We start from the raw sequence: 19,093 nt of genomic DNA, 5'->3' as shown, positions 1-19,093 counted from the left end.
AAACACATTGTCAGTCAAATTCATTTGGACATAAAGCATAGATTGCATTTAAAGATTTCTGAAAAGCTGAGAAGAGAAAGCAAAAACAGCCCAACCATTGCTCATACATTCTATAACAGAACAATTATTGTTTCCAGGACATCACTTAAGAACCTTTCGTCTATCTCCTTTTAGAGCTGCTTGGTTAAGGATCAAATTCTAAGCAAGCATATACTGACCAGAATCATATTTCCATTATTGGGCCAGTCTTGTCCGACACATATTGGCTTACAAAAAGACATTACCAGTGGTATACTTTTCTTTGTGGCCCCTGGTGCATCTACATCTGGCCAAATATCTTTTTAGATGTCTTTATAAATTTCAAATTTCAATGACCACAATTTTAGATGTATTTATGTAGCAAATTGAAAATTACTGAGTAAAAAATTGATAATGCTGTCCAGTAGCTTTTGAGCTCTTTGACTTTAAGTTTCATACAAATACTGTGTATACGAAATAAAAGATGGCGGCAGTAAAAAATAGTAAAGGAGCTGGAACTTGGAGGAAAAAAGAAACAGAAAATTCATGGTTCTGCACTTTAACCTACGAGCAGAATAACTGCTACTTTTTGGTGTTTGGCCTCTGCAGCAGAGTAACATCTTATACTTATCAAACACATTCATATACTGAATTCAATGCCACCACATACAGATTCACACCAGCATTTTTAACAGTAGTGTAGGTCCTGAAAATTACCACAAATTCATGCAAAAACACATACACGTACACATTCCCGGAAAACAGCAGCCAGTGGACAGCTAAAGGTGAAGAGTTATAGCTCCAGAGACTTCTTCATGCTGCTTTTTCATTTAGCTGAGAGGCTGAGCAGATCCTGCTTGAGAGAGTAGAGAGAGAGAGAGAGAGAGAGAGTAGAGAGAGAGAGAAAGAGAGAGTGATGCATTGTTTACCAATACAATCGTATACAACAGCTAAATATTTCTAAGGAGAGCCAGTTTAAACTCATTGACAGGTTTGGTTTGTTATGTGCTATTCAGCCTACTGTTTTGGCATGGTCTGTCAAAATCCTGCGTTTTTTTTCCAGCTGTTCACTCAGCTGTCATTGTCTTTGCATGAATCTGGGGTCTGAAATAACCAGGCAATGAATGGAGGTTTTGAATAGGAGGTCAGAGAAAAAGGAAATGGCTGCATCCTTACAGCCGGGACAGAACAATGATGCATGCCGAGAGCTCATGTGCCAACAAGTCTATATTGAAAGAGACTAGATGCAAACACAGATGCCAGAATTACAGTTGTCTGAGGGTCATTAGTAATCTTTATTGGCTCAAATGAGTCAAGTTCATAGCTAAGTAATAAGCATATGAAAATAAAGTTACAAAACCGCTAGGATAGACCTGCTAATAAGCTGTAATATCCACCTTTCTCCTCTCACTTTAAGCATCTTCAGTCACATTTAATACTTTGCCCAGCACCATTTTTACCGCCTTCTTTTGCAAATGGGAAACAGATGGCAAGACTGGACAACCATGTGACTGTGCAATAATGCAAGCAGTTAAGCAAAGGATTTACTTAGGGGACAACAGTATTCGGTTTACTGCTTAAACAAAGTTATAAATAAACTATAGTGGATTATTTAACACAGTATAATCCTTCTCTCCCTGGACCTTATGTTTATAGAGCTGTGCCCCCTGATATGCCTAACCCACCGATTTAACTAGGAATCTCTCTAGGCATAAACCAAAGGATTTTAACTTACAAGCATTTGGTATTCAACAGGAGACAGGCTATTAAGTCAGATCAGAATGTTCCTGCCATAACTGTGGTAGACTGACAAGATTGAAAAGCTATACATGAGAAAGAAACATAGACTTTTTTTTTAAATGAGTTTCAACAATTAATTTATTTCGTTTGTTTGCATTACCTTAAGTGGAATTCAGCTTTAAAAGGTCTTTAAAACAGGAAATGCCTTATTTCCAGAATAACAAAACAACTGGAAAAAAGGGGAAAAAAGATTTAATGAAATCCAAAATTTGGCCCGATTACTTCCACAATGATTAAAGTATTCACAGGGCTTCAGATTTTCTAATGGTTCCAAGCAGGAAGTCATTGTAGGCTCATGAATAGGCCTTGATTTGATTATTCAGACCAACAATTGCATTAAAACTTTCCAAAATTTTAACTGTGAAACTAGTGCAAATTGGTTAGCAATGCATGAGACCTACAGTATAAATACCTAGACGAAGAACGAAACTCTCCCTACCAAAGAACCAGGTACAATCTTTTTCAAACCAGAAAGCTCAGGAAACTGAACACTATATTATTATAACTGTAATATCTAATACTGCCACTCTCCTCTGGTCTACTGGAAATGTGCAAAAAATAGTTTGGTCTAAAGGAAACAGAGCTGAAGTGCCACTTGCATTTGGATGACCAGGCATTCACTTTTTGCCCCTCTGTTCCTTTAGTCTTGGGGCAAAAAACAGCTGTGAATAGATGTGGAGAGAGTGAGCAATTATTTTTCACTTGAGGTACATTTCTCTTTCAGGTGCCTTTTTTTGCAGAAGCAGTCCAAATGGTTCTTTTGAAAACGTCTCTTCCCTAATATATTGATACAAAATTATTTCAAATTGTGTTTCTTAATGAATGTGTCCAGGGTGGAAATCCACCGTATGTAGAACACAAGCAGATCAAAGATGATGATGATGATCAGGTGATCAGGAATTTTCTCAGTCATTTTTACATCGCTGACTCCCTCTGTCTCATTCACGTTAACCCCATACTTCTTGTTGCCTTCTGCCTGCTCATTGTTAGCTTCGTAGACTAGGTGTGTGAGAGCCAGGAAATGGTGGTAGATTTAAAAAGCTGCTCATTGAGAAGAAAAAAATGTCACCAAATAAATGAAAACTAAAGTAACGAGCCTGCTTTAAAATGTTAGAAAAACAAAGTACAGAAATTTGTGTAAAAATGTAATGAGTGAAAGTAAAAAGTTGTCCAAAAAATAAATAGTGAAGTAAAGTACTGATACAGAAAATCTACTCTCCATCTCTGCTAGTAGAACAGCCAGAGTTGGCTTGAGTATACTCAGCTAAACCTATGACCTCTTTCAAATACCTGTCCAGAATCAGTAAGCAGCCCCTTGAGCCACACACACACACACACACACACACACACACACACACACACACACACACACACACACACACACACACCAGCGAGCCTGAGTGTCAAAAAAACAATATGAAAACCTGAGTATACTTGTGAGGAGGGAAATAAAACAAGTATAGAAGTAGTAACTCTGTTGATTTCATTCTGTTCCAGCCTTCATAAGTAATTACTGGGAATTCACTCCTGACAGATTTTTTTCGCGGAAGCTGGAAAGCACACAGCACAGAAATTAGTCTCAAAAATGCCTCTCACAAATGGAAATGTTCTTTCAAAATCTTCCTACAAATGTTACAGTCTGCCTTACAGCAGGAAGAGCAAATGGTAGAAATCTGTCTCTCCGCACTCTGTGAATGTCACAGTCAGTTACCTTTATTGCTCCAGTGGCGTTAAACGCTATCGATTGTTTGCAAGTGAGCACGAGATCTCCCGGCAGGGTAAAGATAATGGGAAATCACAAACCCGATCTAGTGTGTTCATTTCACATCAGTAACAGTCATTCCATCATTAAAAGAGCCTTGCTGGCTTGCCTCCAATTGCAAGAGCAGTCTAAAGCTTTGGAAAAACCATTGGAAACCAGGGGCCTCCTTCTCAGTACACAGAGAGAGATGCTTTTTAAACTAGGTCTTTTCTTCGAATGAAAGAAAGACACTGATTAAAATAATTATAAAAATAATTAAATATCATTAGAGTTGCTAGATAGTCATATTTAAAATATGTGCACGTATCCTTGGCATTTAATGTGAATAATAATACCGTATGTTACAAGGTTATATTTCTAAAGAGCTTGCAGTATGAAAGAATTGAACTCAAAACAAAACAAATAGCAATTAAACTCAATACACTGTACAAAAGATAAAGTACATAGGACTGAGTCAGGGGATAAATATATCCTCTATAAAAATGTTCCTTTAACTCAACATCATATTTCAACTCAGATAAGTCGAGCAGCATTTTACTCTGATATTAGGCACAAAAAACCTCTCCAGAGAATCAGCCATCAACGGAAGTCCGAAGAGGCCGTCTATTAGAATATTAGATCCTTGCTTGCTTTCTCATGATCACGGCGTAGTTATCTCGTGCTCTCTCCATAACAAAAGTTGTTTACTCTATATCACAACTTAATTTTCTTGTGATCTTGACATAACAAACATTGTTTCCTCTTGATCAGTGCCTAATTTTTCTGTGTATTCGGCATAAGAGCATGTTCTAGAGGCAGCATCATGACCAAAGTGTGCTCCATGATATACACCAGAAACAATCATAAGGGGTGAGATTTTCTCACGATACAAGTATGTCTTGTAAAAACAGACTTTTACAATAAAATCATGTGAAAACAAAGTCGAGATAATGAGAAAACAATAGCTGTTATGTCGAGAAAATTAAGTCATGATCACAAGAAAACAAGAAAAAAAAAGTAATATTTTGCTTGGCCCATTCGGACCGTAGCCATCAGCCAACCAAGAGAGAAAGAGTGAGAATGTGTGAAAACGAAAACAATTCCAAACAGGAGTTAGAGTGAAATGTCAACATGATTCTATAACAGGAAAATAGATTTAGCTATGATTTAGTTTTCGCTTATTTTTTGCTAAATTTTAAAACTTGTTTACACACATCTCTAATTTGCTCCACATGCACATCTGAAAAAACTCTGAGATTACTGAGAATGGTAACACTTAGCAACCAGAAACTTGGCTTAGGAGTACAACTTCCACAAGCAGTTTTGCACTCAAATCTCCATCAGTAAACACGTAATACCTTTAACAATGATAAAACTATAATGTATGGTCATTTGGTGTTACCCAGATATAATATATAAGAATAAATATACAAATTTGAAATGTATTCTTGAGCCACAGCATTTATTACTTTAAAGCTGCTTTGTGGATTTTTGACAATGTCCATTTCTAAAAGTTCTATACAAATAAAATTAGACTGAACTGACTTAACCTTGTTAATCAATCCTATAATTAAGAGTTTGGATAGTGACAGATTTGTGTGTATCAAATACTTGAGTCATTATTTGATCTGTGTATTTTTGAACCAACATGGGTTGGTAGTTTTGTTTTGAATAACTGTATTGTTGTTCATTATACTGCTTTTTACCTATATTTATAGTATATTGGAAAAGTCTTCATCTATCAGTGTTGGAAATGCATGGAGCTTATTTACCTATAGTATTTGTTAACCTTAAAAATCTAATTAAAATGCATAATAAAAATCTATGCTAATATTAATATTGATATATCAAATCTGTATGCATGCATGCATGCATGCACACACTAACTTTTGTTCATCTTCGCGGTACTTGCTGCTGAAACGATCTCCCTGTTTAGAAAATGAGGTAAGCAGGCAAACAAAGCTACAACCCAAAATGATAAGAAGAGTCCATTGTACTGCTGCTCCTTGAAGATGCACGGTACGTAATAAAGCGTATCAAGACAGTTGATTATCTCCTTAATGAAGCAAAGACACAATAATATTGGCATTGCAATCAGTTGCCTCGTCGGTCTTTAAAGTGGCAGAGAATATACATTGCGACATCATATGAAACAGAAGGATTCCTATACACAACATTTGCAATATGAGAAATGCAACTGTTTGGAGTTCCATTGGCCCAAATGTCCTTAGTCCATGCTGACATTGTGGCCTTAACCGGTCCACTGCCAAAACTAATAGACTGTGGAGAGATAATGAGCCGAATGGTTAGCTGATCTCATATCTGTTATCCTCACTGTGTATTATAAGGTGAATCTGGCATGGACCCAACTCAGAAAATAGGACACAGCTTGCCTCTGTTTGGCAGGAGCTTTATTCAGTCAATCTCTCCAACCAAAGACTCTATCAGGACTGCAAGGTCAAACCTGTGGATTATCCTCCTCCTTTGCTTCGCTTTCTTTATACCTTTATCAGCAGCAATCTCTCCGTTGCTCTCTGCCTGCGTTCTTACCTCCCCTCGCTACTTCTGGCTGACTCTTGCGTGCCTTCTCCCTGCTGTCTTGTTATGCCAAGACTCCTGCTTTACATTTCTCCCAGTCATAGATCTTAGGTTCTTACCCTTTGACCTTTTTTTATCTTCCATCTTGCATGTCCACCAGGTTATGTGCATCTGTTCAAAAGCATTCTTTGTCAACAAAAAAGCTCTGACACGGTCACATATGACCTCTGCATTCATGGGAACATGATGCCTTGTGGGTCACACATTTTGAAATGAACGCAGCCACATAGGACATGTTCATACGCAGGCATGTAAATGTTCAAGCATAATGTCTGTTCAGTTGTCAGTGAGTGCTAGAATTAGGACAAATTGTTAGTAGTGCAAAGCTGTTTAGATGAAGCATAACAAACAGAGTTTGTGATTACAGTTTTCTCAGTTGCTTGGAGCATTTCCCAAATCATTCCTAATATTTGCAAATCAGTAAGAGCATTTCTCGCAACAATTTGTACAAACAGCAAAACACATTGGATTTCTTGCAAAAGCCTGTTCTTTCCTATAAATTCTTAGTTCATCCCTCAAAAGGATTTTTTTATATCAATGAATAACTCATCGCCTTTTGTCATTGTTGACAAACAAGATCATCAAAATGTTTAGACATGTTGTATGTATATATATATATATATATATATATATATATATATATATATATATATATATATGACGGTGCACAGTTTCAGTATTTCCTGATATAGACTACAGTTTGGATTACAAGGAATGAAAATGAACAAGGCTGTATGGCATCTATGAATTTCAACAGCACAAATGTACACATTCCTGTATGTCGGACAGGATTCACAAATTTAATGTACTGTGCTATTGTTTGTTTGTTTCTTGGTTGTTTATTAATTTTTAGAAACGATCATTTTCAGACTGTATATGTTTAGCAATTGAAGATTCACATTTGATCTGTTTTAGAACTAGTTGATCATTGATTGATCTTGATGTCATACACTCCCCTATATGACAAGATTCATTATTGTCAATACTCATCAAGTCAAGACACATTTACAAAAAAAAAAGTTGAATGGAAATTTAGGCTATTAAATGACAAATTCTGACAATGGGTTTAAATCTTTTTCCATTCAATGACTTATGCAATGAACTGATGTTTAAATGTTTTGGGGTTTAAGACAATCCTGGTGAGAAACAGTATAAAATATTTTGATCAACATGGCATAAATAAATAGTTATAGTGTTAATAATTACAGATAATTATATATAAGTTAAGTTACCGTTATTTTATATGTGCTGATGCTGAGTTCTGTATCGTCCAATCAGATGTTATTACGTCATTACGTAGGGGTTAGTTCACTGTTTGTTTTATGTTTAGAGAGTATGCGCGTAGGTTCCAGTGTGGATGGTTGTAGTCAAACGCATCAGTGCTGGGTGAGAGCATTAGCCCGCTGTTGTAAAGTTATCCTTTAATCAGTAAAGTTTTGGCAAAGGATTCTCTTTGTTGTGCGCTTTGTTTATGCCTCCACAGACACTGATAATCCATAGACGAAGGCACAACAATAAAGCAGGAAACAGCAGACATTCGCAATTTGTTCAAAGCAACGAGAAATTGCTTTTATGATGTGCACAAGTGACTACATGATGTGGAGGTTGAGAATTTCATTTCTGATCTGAGAAACGCTTCAAAGCAACTGAGAAAAACTGCAAAATGTAAGGGAATGCATACACTGACTCATTCCCGTCCTGAACAAATTACTGCCGAATGGTAGACTGTTCATGAATTCATATGAATGTTGCCATTTGTAACTCTCTAATAGATACACGTCATAATTATTAGGTTTTAGTGAAATTGATCTTAGAATTCACAGCATCTGACTTGTATCTCTCAGCTATCAGTGCAGTTGCAGGAAGCAAGACCTATGCTAGCTGACTCCACAACCTTGCTCTCTGTGCTGGATATATTTGCTCCAATGGAGCACTGATAAACTGGCCTTTTAGTGCTCAGAGCTATATTACATTTCTCTCCCTTCTGCACCGTCACTGTCTCCACTACAGCGACTCTTCCAGTTGCATTCTTAAATGAGATTATCAGCCAGCCTGCAAGCCTCCCAACCACACTCCATCACCCGAGAATGCTCTCATTTCACTACTTAAACCACACAAGGTTTATTTAGTGGGGCAGAAAAGACAATTTAAAGATAAACCCGGGTGGGGAAACAAATGGACAAGATGACCAAAATTCACATTGATGACACATTGATGGTGAGTCTACTAAACTTTAACAGAGCTGTGCGCGTCTTACTGCAAGTTTACAGTTTTCAGCTTATGGTTTTCTCACACCATGGTGGATTTGGTTCGCTGTCTATTAGTCTTAATTCCAGTGATCCTGCAGGAAGCCATGATGTCGAGATAAAGAACCACGGGCTTTCCAAGTCAGAAAATTGCTCCTTGTGTCCCACCTGTCTTTGCACATAAGAGAGCCGAGGACAATCCCACTGAGCTCCCAAGCTGTCAGTCAAACCTTGCAATCTGTAGATCCACTCTCTACTTCTACCCACCAAGTCTGACCACAACTCACCTCTTCATCTGAGTTTAGATAGGGCAGAGAGGTGACGCAAGGGCAAATGATTTGACTATCATTATTGGCACGCTGGAAACAAACAGCACCATCATAATTTAAGTTTTTGATGAAGTGTATGGACAAATTAAATATGCATGCATTTTGGAGGGCAGCCTGATCCTCCTTCAATTGCTTTATAATGTCTCTAATTTAATCGTTTGGGTCAGAGGCAATTTTCTAAGTGTTTTTCTTGGTGTGCATGTCTGCAGGGCAAACAGTGTTGGAAACAGAAGTGGAAGAAGCCAAAGGAAAGGTCACTATGAAGAAACTTTCACAAGTGACATGAATTTTAAATGCCAGGTTGAGGCCTTTAGGCAATGGTCTTGTCCAAGGAGAATCAAGTAGGTCTGATATGTTGGTAGATGAATCTGAAAAACAAACTAGAACTATGTTTTTTTTTTTTCCCCTCCTGCGCTAAAAACAAATGTTTTTACAGAAGGTTTATTATAAACCGTTTATGCTACATTCAGGAACCCACAATGTAATTGACCACTAATCACTCATAATAAACAAGAAAGCTATTATGGCTGAAAAAAGCCATATACCAATATGAGATTTGAGAGTACAGATGGTCCCAAAGTTACAATGGTTTGACTTACAATTTTTAGTTCTTGCGATGACGATATCGATAACACAAAATTGTAAAAATATGTAAAATTTAGCACAACAGGCACAGGCAGTAGCGTACGGTGTACGATAAGTTGGATGTGCAGCTGAGATGATCGTATCTCTCGCTAGCGGTCGACAGAGTAAAGTTGTCTCAATGTGTGTTTGTTTCGGTTTCAAACAGTAACTTTTGTGATAAAAGCATGTTTTTAAGTATGTGTTCTGCTTGTAGGGAAAAAAGAAGAGGAAAGCCATCAGTTTAGAGCAGAAAATGAAAATTATAAATCAGCATGAAGCAGGAAAGACTGTCTCAGTCATAGGACCATCTTCGTCTTATATTTTTGACTTACGATGGAGTCGTCATAACGTATCTCCATCGTAAGTAAAGGACTAGCTGTATACTATGTATAAGGGAAAACAGATGTCTGAAATAGACAGTGTTAGAAGTTCAGCAGCACTGTATTCATGGCCTCCCATTACACAATGGTTTCTTTGTTAATGGTACAGTCTTTAAGAGTGGAATCCAAACAATGTGACTTTAGCAATTAATAATTACTGTATTTATATATTTTTGTATTCATTTAGTAGTTTTAATTGTTTATAATTATTTATTAATAATTTACTGTATTCCAGTGCATCCAATAAATATTATAGTCTGGACCATCTGCAGATCACAAATGTAACTAATATTGTATTGTATATGCTGAATGAATGACAACCACCATATTCCTATCTTTGAAACTGTCTATTTACAAAAAACACACAGAAAATATCACTTCCTGTTTTTTTTTTTTTTTTTTAGCTATTCAGAAGACTTTTATCTGGTATAAGTGTGCACAGAAAAAAAAAATCAAATGTTACCATATATATATTTTTTTTTTTACTATATAATTATATTATGTGTATAATTATAACTATAGTCCTTCTTTTATTTTTAATCACTTTATTTATTGCCATGACATTGCATCTGCCTTGCAATTATTGGTTAATGGGAAAATTAACCTTTAATCAATTTCTCATCAGGAAGAGACGAGGCGTCCAGTATGTTCTGTAATAAGTAGGTTAAAAATATTATATTTTTAAGGGGACATTCCAGAGTCTGTCTGCTTTTTTCAGGTAAAAAATGATGTTAGTCGGAATGCGAAGGCTAATGGCATTGTACTAATGCGCTGCGGTTTTATTGCAAGACAGTAGCATACACACAAAGCATTTTAGCTTTTATAGTAAACTCGTTTAAAAAAATTAACTTAATCTGATGGATGTGGAGGTCATTAATCTCTGAACTGCAACTTCTAAAAAAGAAAAAAATGATACCTTACCAGAGCAGGTGAAATGGGACAAGAAGGAGCCTTTGTGTAAATGCATGTTAATTGCATTGCATATTAATGACCACCTCTTTACCTCCACACATTTGATTTATATTGTTTTCAGTGCATCCTTTTGCCCTATCCATGACAGCTGTTTATGCACTTGACATTATCGTTGTGCCAGAGGAGCTCACATATTGAGACACCCCCATGGCAGATGATGACAACGGCAATGATAAAGATGATTCTGCTGATAGCGGTGACCATGCAGGCGTGGAAAAGTAGCAGGAGGTATTGGAGGCAGCATTACAGCTAAAATATGGGATTCGGCTGTGATTCTGCAGCAGCCCCAAGCTGTTAGTGAATTAAAGTCGTGAAGGGCATGGCTGCAGGTTCCATCGGTGTAAAATTGCAACACAACTGATTGTGCGTCAAACCGAGACAGCTGGCACATTGTCCTCCATGGAAATAGCTTTTACTCCCCCCTATACACTATGATTGGAATATAACTACATAAAAAAAGGTTTTGAAAAAATACAAAATAAGGCTTTCTGAAAGCATCAGCTTGAGATGTGAAAGGTGATTAATGGAGTTAGTAATGTTTTTTTGACATACATACTTCAAGCTCATTAATTATTTGAACACTGTCAGTCAATTTAAAACCATCAAACGAACCAGTACTGTATTTGCAGATGCATTTTCACCCATTAAACTCCTCTCGTTTATTACCATGCATTACTCAGGAAGGCTCTGAAGAACACTCCTGATGAACAAATGGAACATTGCCCAAAGAAGATAACCGCACTGACCATGAAAGACTATCAGTCAGTGCTGCTGATGCATCTGCAAATAGACTCATGTATTAAGCTTAGCAGGGTGCATAATTAAATAGATTGAATATATAAGCTAACATAAAAATCACTAGTCTTAAGTTTTCTTTCTTGAACAGAGGCCATTTTTTTGTCCTTGTTAAGCTGCTTTTCTATTACTCATATTGGCTTTTAACTCCTAGTCTCTTATGGGCAATCCCTTTTTCCTCTTCTGTCTGTTCGAACAGGAGAAATTTGCCAGATGAAGCATGTTGCTGATTAAAATAATGCATCTTTATTGAAACATGGTGGACAAAATGACCTTAAGCTTAGATCAATAGTTCCTCTCTGTCAAATATGAATTTATCGATTTCATTTTACTCAAAGTATGAGCTTGCATATAAAGGCGTCAGTGGCACACAACAAGGATACTTTTTACACAAGCTGAGCCTGTATAAAAGCAGCCCACACTAAGTGTTATGTGTATAGCAGTCACTGTGGTGAGATGGTAAATATACAACCACAATTTCAAGTTGGGATAAATATTACATGTAAGTAAAAAACAGAATGCAATTAATAGCAAATTTTATAAACCCACATTCTAATTATAATAGAACACAGAAAACATATCAAATGTTTAAACTTAGGAAATGTACCATGTTAAGGAAAGGTGATGGAAAATTGCCTAAATGAATTACTAAAAAGAAACAACCAAAGGAATTGCAGAAAAATCTGTTTCATTTAATTTGATGCCTAATCAGTAACATGGTTATGTATAAAAAGAGTATCTTATAGAGGCAGAGTCTCTCAGAATTACAATTTAGCAGAGGTTCATAAATCTGTGAAAAACTGTCTATCAATTGTGGAACAATTTCAGAATAATGTTCCTCATAAATATAAATTGTGGAGACTTTGAATTTCACATCATTTATAGTACAATAAATCATGAAATGTTTTAGAGAATCTGGAAAAATCTCTGTTCAAAAAGGTGAAAATTAATATTGGAGGCTTGTGATCTTCGGGCCCTCAGGTGACATTGTATAAAATGGGCATGATTTTGTAATGGAAATCACAGCAAAGGCTCATTAACACATCGAGAAATCACAGTTTGCCGTGTCATCCACAAATGCAAGTTACAGCTCTATCAGGCAAATAGGAAGCCATATGTGACCATGATCCAGAAACACTGCCATCTTCTTTGGGTCAAAGCTGGGGTTTTTTTTGTCAGATAAATTCTGTGGTCAGAAAAACTGTTCTGTATTATTTTAATTTTGGAAACTATGGACACTGCATCATCTGGACTAATCAGGAACTATCCAGATTAACATTCTCAGTTCAAAAGCTTTCCTCTCTGATGGCATGAGATGCATTAGTGCCAGTGGAGTGGGGAGCTTTTACATTTGGAAAGACACCTTCAATTCGGAAATGTATACAGGTTTTAGAGCAACATATGCTTCCATCCAGATGATGTCTTGTTCAGGGAAGGCCTTGCATATTTCAGCATTTTCTAAACTGCATACTGCATTTATTACAACAGCATGTCTTTGTAGTAGAAGAGTCCAGGTGCTGAACTGGCCTGCCTTCAGTGCCCTCAGTTTTCATCACTTGAAAACATTTGGCATATCATGAAACAAAAAATACGACAAAGAAGCCCAAGGAGTGTTGAGCCGCTAGAATCCTGTATCAGACAGATTCCTTGGTTTAAACATATGAAACGTTTTCTTGTGGATTTCTTATATGGATTTGATCAGATTTGCTAATCATTGCATTCTGTTTTAACAGTGGTTTTGGAATTATGTATGTAAATCTTACAAATGTGTCTGAATGTGTTTAAACAAAAAAAACAAAACAAATCAGACTGTGCTGCATGCAAGTTTTGAACACCAGGTAGCAAATGGTGGGAGCAATCAATCGGATAAAAGCTATTGACAAACCTGTTTAAGCAGCCTGAACCTTGATCAGAGAACCGTGAGTCTATAGCAGACTCAACAGAATACAAAATATACACGGACAGTGCACGACTTTTGCTAAACATGCCTGCTTATTACAGGAAGATTTAATCCTTACTCCATGTTTGATAATAATTTGGCACTGTAATTCTTTTTTCTGATGCATGGCTGAAATTGAATGAGTTGCTTAGTAGCTTCTGATTCCATAACCTCAAATGACTGTATAAGACTGTAGAAAGGACATTACTCATAATCTTACATTCCAGTGCTCATGTTAGTTCTCACTCTCCAGTGTTCTGTATTGTTTAAAGATTTATAATCACACTCTTCATATCACCCAAATGAGGATGGGTTCCCCTTTTGAGTCTGGTTCCTCTCAAGGTTTCTCCCTCATTACATCTAAGAGAGTTTTTCCTTGCCACAGTTGCCATGGCTGCTCATCAGGGATAAATACACATCATTCACCTTCACTGTTAAATTCTGTAAAGCTGATTTGAGACAATGTCTGTTGTGAAAAGTGCTATAGAAATAAACTTGACTTGAAATTAAATTATGCCAGGTTATTAACAATAACAACATCAACAACAATAATCGTGTACTGCAACACTGGGAAACTAAAATGCAAAGAAAAATTGAGGTCAATATGCAGTCATTAAAAACGTAAAGTACCCCCACTTTTAATTGCATTTTTTGCTTGTCTGTTCATAAATAATAATAATAATGTAGTCCTCACCAACTTCAAAAAACAAATCGATAAAAACTTCAGGTGATATCATCATTATCATTATCATCATCATCATCATCATCATCATCATAAACACAATAGATTTCAATATGGAGTGTTTTTCTCCTAAAACTAAACTAAATCAACAATCAGAAACCAAGTCGAGAATATAAGTACAGTACATCCTTCCTAATTTCAAAATTATTAAGATACTCATTAGCCAAGTGCTGATGAAATGAACAGGATTGGTTTATCATCAAGAAGTGCAAACAAACTTTAAATGAAATTTAACCATAGCCTGTTGTTCAGGAACACTCAGAAAGGACTTCAGCCATTACCTTAGAGGTAGCATGTTACCAACTATTGCTGCTCATCAACTAGGTTAATAATGGCATCTCCATACAGGTTTAAATTTACAATACTATATTTAAAAAAGATTGATTTCAAATTAAGAGCCATTAGGACAGTTTCCACTTTTCCGTGGGGTGGGTGTTCCAGCAATTTCATATATAGAAAAACAGATTTTTTTGGATGGTGGCTAGTCAAATGCCCTTTCTCTCCATAAAGAATACTAACACAAATTAGCTTTTCAAACTTGAATCTGAGTGTGAAACTACTAACGTTCTGGAATAATATCCTTTGGACTGATAAAACTTAAGGTGGAGATATCTAATCATCATCCACTGTGCGATGTTTGGCAAAAAAACAAACACAGGTTATCACCACAATCACCTTATACCAACTGTCAAGCATGGTGATGATGATTGGCCTCTCGCTCACCACAGAACCTGGGAAACCTGCAGTCATTGTGACACTTTATACTTTAACACTTTATATATAGAATATTCATCAGACAAATGTGAGGCCATGTATCCATTGGTGTAAACTGGTCAGAAGCAAAGATTCAGATTTTTTTTTAATTCTAACAGATGGTTAGATGATAGCCTTAAAAGAAAAAAAAGATGTAATTTGAGCAATGGAAAAGGGTGAGTGTGCCTTTCAGCTCATAAAACTGTCTCTCGGTAGACATACTGAATCCAAACAGGCTTTCTGAAATATCTTCCTGAGATAGCTACTGTAGCTAGGTTTAGCAGTAAAGATTACAAACATGACATGAAGCATCCTCTCAGAATTCCTGTCAAGATAGCTCATGTTATCTCACGGCCAGCTTTAGTGTTGAAGATCAGGAGCATTTATGAATGTTTCTTGGAAATTCTCTCAGACATCAAACAGAAAAATAAATTTTAAAGAGCAAAAGTATATAAAATGTAGAATGTAGACCTTGGTTTCTACCTGATAGTAGATTTAGATTTGTAAGGCAGCCATCAATAAACAAAACAGATACTGATATACCCATAAAGTAGTTGGTTTAGCTTTATTAATGAAAGATCTGCAATGAACCATGTGACTTCAGGTTCATTCCAACCGAGCAGGAGCCACACCTTATTCCACTTGTTTATTTAGCTCATCTTGTCTCCTGTCAACTTTCAAGTGTGCTTTTAATTCGAGTGAAATAAAAGCCTGCAGCTACACTAGACATATGCTGATGAGATTTAAGAGGAGATTAACCATTTCATTGTAATAAACACTTATAAATGTGATCTAAAATGTTGATTTTCTGAAATGCTTTTCTGCTCATCAAAGTTGTAAAAAAGTGTTTATTTGAGTTACTATAAGCTTACTATTAGTTCAAACCAGTCTGGCTCAATCTTCTTCTAAACAGTCTCATCAACAAGGTATTTCTACCCACGAAACTGCCAATGACAGGAGGTTTTTTCTTAAACTCGAATGACTGTTGTGTGTGAAAATCGTAGGAGATCAGCAGTTTCTTAAATACTCAAACCAGTCTGTCTGACACCATTGACCATGCCAAAGTTGCTGAGATCACATTTCCCCTATTCTGATGCTTGATGTGAACATTAACTGAAGCTCTTGATCTGTATCTGCATAATTCTATGCATTGTGCTGTTGCCACATGATTAGACATTTACACAAATAAGCAGATGTCTAGATGTTCAAATAAAAAAAGCCAGTCAGTATATGTCTGTACCTGATTGCCTACAAATTCCTAAATTCCATATGTAGACTCCCACATTTATATCCATAGTTTTATCATCATACACGGCCTTTTAATAGCATTTGTAGTATACCTATTGTTTCTGCTTTGTGTATGTATATATATACTCCCATATATAAACCACTCGGGAAACCCTTCAGCTTCCATTGTAAATGTACAGCCAGAATCGACAAAACACATCAGGTTTTATGGCTGTAACTGACGCACCTCCTAATTAAGGAATAAAATATAAACACTAGCTTTTTGTCCACCAAAATAACATGGAAATGCTTATTTCACTATGTGAAGAATTTTCCCAGGTCACCACACAATTATGCTAAGCAGTAATCCACTGAAAATTTGAACATATGAAATGTATTGAAAACATGTAGGTTGAGAGACACCAGGTTATAAATATGTATATTCTGTTTGTATCCTTCAGTGTGGTTTTTTTTTTAATGGAGCAGAAGGTAGTAGTTTTATAAAACCATGTATTTTTTGCAGCTAAATGTCACTTTCAAGCATCTTTGTTCAATAATAAGGTCACTACACTGTTCACTTCTACATCCTGGAATACTGACTTCCCACTTCTGTCCACAGAACATTAATAGCACTCTAATATGTAAGTGTGATAACTCTGCTCTGAAAAGGTGAACATATTCTAGTACGAAGATGATGATGATGGCAGCATCATTACAAATTTAATCCTCTCTTCTGAGACATATGGCCCAATAATGTCTGAACCATTAACAGCCCATTAGCGGAGTCCAAATTGTTAACATTCTCCTTCATTAAGGACATGTTGTCTTTTCATAATAATGGACAATAAGTCATGGTGCACATACACGTGGTAGGAATGGATTTCAAACTCAATTTAGTCTATAAAACAATCGATCTTTCTGTGTATGTAATCAAATTATTTCCTCTCAAAGGTCAGTGGATTCAGTAATATCTGCCATGGCTGCTTGATGGTGAGAAACCTCATAAGAGGCCTCTGGTGAGCAGCAAATCACATTATGGGTTTGGGGAAGTTGAACTAAAACCATCTATTGACTTGTAACTTGTGTGGTGAAATGAAAAATAATGTTGAGCACAAGAAGTAAAAGCACCCACACAGCACAAGTGCACATCATCCCACTGCAAATACAATTATAATCACAAGCAAAAGCCAAAAGATACAAAACAGTTAATCTTGGAGCATTCCTAAATGTCAAATAAGGACTGAGGCATATTTAAAAATATATATATATATCTTTCTGTGAACAATAAACACAATGTTCCACCTACAACCGACTTTGGCATCTTTAAGGAGTTCACATTCTGTAATTCACAGCCATCAATAAATGTTCACGAAGTCAGTGCTACCTCTTTAACCTGAAACTACTGCACTCACCTAGCCATGCCCTCACATAAGAGGAACATGGGGGAAAGAGGTACTGAAACTTCTAATTCAGAAATATAGCAACTGCCCCTACATTAGTCTTTGAATGCCTGGCAGCGAAAACTGCCTTTCTGTCAAGTGCAAAAATGATTTCCACCAATAGTGACTTTTCACTGACATTCACTGTTGTTCAGCAGTAACATCAAGGCAGGGAGAAAGCTGTTGAGCATTTTGGCACTGTTATTTCACACTGCTGTGCTTCCGATTTTACCCAGGTTGGGCATAATAGCGGACCAATTTTAAATTTGTCAAAATGTCAACATGCTATTGTAATTTAATGACTGATCACAGAAACTCTCACAGAAAAAAAATATCAGCTTTAATCTTAAAAGGTAACACCTGCGACCACAATTCATACAACCTCTGTAATAACAATTTCTTTTTTTATATTTGAGATAATCTCATGCACAGCAGTATCTGAATGGGTTGCTAAGGAAAAAACATGTATAGGTTCTGCTTTTATTACACAGTTGGTGTCTTTAAAATAATAGGAAACTATAAAAGTCATTGAAAGATACTGAGTTTAGAAATGTCAATGCAGCTTACAAATATTATGGAATTCGCGAATGACAAGAAGCTTCAAGTAATAAATGGAGGACCGGAGAACAGAGTTCTTTGGAGAATGCATTCCACATGTTGGAAACAATCCTTTAAGATTCTGGTCCATGTTGGCATGATTACATTACATCATGCTCTGAATTTCCCATTGCACCACATCCCAAAGTTGATCTGTTAGATTCAGGGTCTTGTCAGTTGTCAACAATTTTTTGTCCATTTGGTGTATTTCTTCTTCAAACAATGTTTAAAAAAGTGTCAGCTAAAGGAAAAGATTCATATTGAGTACACTAAGGCTCTTTTTGTGGATTGCATATAAGTAAATCCCAGAAAATCTTAAATCAGTTCAGTATTTGACAAGAACATTATGTACATCACAAGTCTTTAATCTGTTATCATCTCTCACACAGGGGATTTGTGTCATTTTAAACTTTTCCACATATCTGAAGCAACTTTAAAGGTGCTAAGACTGTACAGACTGCTGAAGTACTATATAGTCCACTTTTTTTATTTATTTTTTTACTTTAGCTCAAATGATAAACCTGGCTTCCATCTCTAGACCTTTCGCATTTAATACAAACAGTTGAACACTTAAATGTCAGCTCACCTCAAAGGACTGCAGTTGGGGGTAAAAATCATATATAGATGAATGACAGACATTTGTCACTCGAACTATACACACAGTATGTGCAGTTACAGACAGACATACTACATGACGCAATAACACAATTAGGAAGGTGATATCACATGCTACATGCTAACTGTAAAGGCTTACAGTTATTAGATCTCTACCTAGCTGAACTTTAATCGGAGATTTGGGACTGATGTGTTAATCTGCGCTCTCCATCACTGTCATCTACGGTTCCAGGGATGTGTAGTGTTTATGCCAAGGGGCATTTGAGCAGGTCTGACAG

The sequence above is a fragment of the Silurus meridionalis genome, chromosome 17 (assembly GCF_014805685.1).
Source record: "Silurus meridionalis isolate SWU-2019-XX chromosome 17, ASM1480568v1, whole genome shotgun sequence".
NCBI lineage: Eukaryota > Metazoa > Chordata > Actinopteri > Siluriformes > Siluridae > Silurus > Silurus meridionalis.
This window is presented reverse-complemented; position numbering follows the sequence as displayed.